The sequence below is a fragment of the Pteropus alecto genome, unplaced genomic scaffold, assembly GCF_000325575.1.
Source record: "Pteropus alecto unplaced genomic scaffold, ASM32557v1 scaffold20, whole genome shotgun sequence".
Lineage (NCBI taxonomy): Eukaryota > Metazoa > Chordata > Mammalia > Chiroptera > Pteropodidae > Pteropus > Pteropus alecto.
The window spans coordinates 19,227,975-19,229,644 of record NW_006436298.1 but is presented as its reverse complement, the minus strand read 5'-3'; positions in this window follow the sequence as shown (position 1 = coordinate 19,229,644).

The following is a 1,670-nucleotide window of genomic DNA, read 5'->3' as shown; positions in this document are numbered from 1 at the left end:
GGCGACATACTCAATGACTAAATAATAACTGTTTTATAACAAAAGATGACAGAGGCTAAAGATCCCTTTCAGAGGTCCCTAAGCCCTTTCCTTTCCTTTTCTTTCTTTCTTCTTTCTTCCTTTTTTCTTTCTTTTTTCTTTCTTTCTCTTTCTTTCCCTTCTTTCCTCCCTCCCTCCCTTTCTTTCTTTTTTCTTTCTTTCTCTTTCTCTCTTTCTTTCTTTCTTTCTTTCTTTCTTTCTTTTTCTTTCTTTCTCTCTTTCTCTCTTTTTCTCTTTTTTTCTTTCCTTATATTCCTAGCACCTAAGAATCTGCTCCATACAATCAGTTTGACTGACAGCATGGAGATACCTAAAGTAGATCACTTGCTGTACAGTATACTTGATTGCCTAAATGTAAAATTATTATCAGAAGGAAAGTAAAAACAAACAAACAAAACAAAACAAAACATAATCTGAATGCTTTTTAAAAATGTACAATCACCTCGTGCCATGCTGAAATATCTCCTAGTATAAAGCATCCTTCTGTGAAAACCTCACTACCTTGCATAAGCATTTGCAAAAGAACACTGGCTTTCACTTTCATATCATTGCTTCCTTGCCTCACATATGTAATTCTACATAAATTTAAAAACCTTTTCTCAACCCCAAGGTTTAGACCCACTAACCCTAGTTTTCACTAATCAATTCCATGCAGTTTTGTAATAGCATTTATACTATAGAACTCAAGCATCTTACAATATGCTTTTTCATGAGCACCCATGTTTGAAGAAAATGACCAATCTGTCGTCATTCAGTCTCCTAATGTCAGCTCACTTCTCTTGTCACCTTCTGGCCCACCAGAAGTTGTGGAGGAGAAATATTGTGAAAAGATTTTTTAGGTCTTGTCATTGAAGCAATTTAACAATGTATCAGACAAAAATGTTATCATTGTCTTAACAAATTAAACTTCTTAAATGACTGGAGGAGAGAAATAAAATTTGATGAATTTTGACTTCAAATTTGAGTTTTTGAGATATTTACCTCCTGATTTTAAAATCTCCAACTTCCATACTTCTGCACTTGGACATATTTTTCCCTCTATGTGGAATGTTCTTTTTTGCCTCCTTCAAGACAGCAAGTCAGTGTGGAGTCCGTCTCCAGCTTCTGAAGCTGTAGTTTCTCCCACAGCAGCTTAATAATTTTTACATCAGTGATTACAGTCTTTATATAATATTGGCACTGCTGTATTCACTGCACCAATTTGTACTTAATTTGTGTCTTTAAATTAACTTTAAAAAAAAATGTTTAACTTAAATAAACATGTTTTAAAAGAAAGTTTTGTGTCCCTGCCATAAATAGATGGTAACCTGGAAAAATTAATTTGATGAAAACCATACAATATTATTAAATTCTAGCTCCTCGTAGTTCTCTCCTGAAGACTCTGAGCCTGAGGCTTCCCTTCTATTTCTTAAACAGGAAAAGTGTTAGAGAGTCTTTGTCAGCAGCAGCCTGAGACTTCTTCCTGATGTAATTAGAAGTCTCAAAAAACCTGAAAGGAAGTGAATTATCTCATTGTGTCATTCAAAACCACCATGCCTCCTAAAATGATCACATACACACTAATGGTACACATCCCTCAACCTGGGAAACACGGGGTTGAAAAACAAGGCCTCTGTTAGGTATCAGGGTTT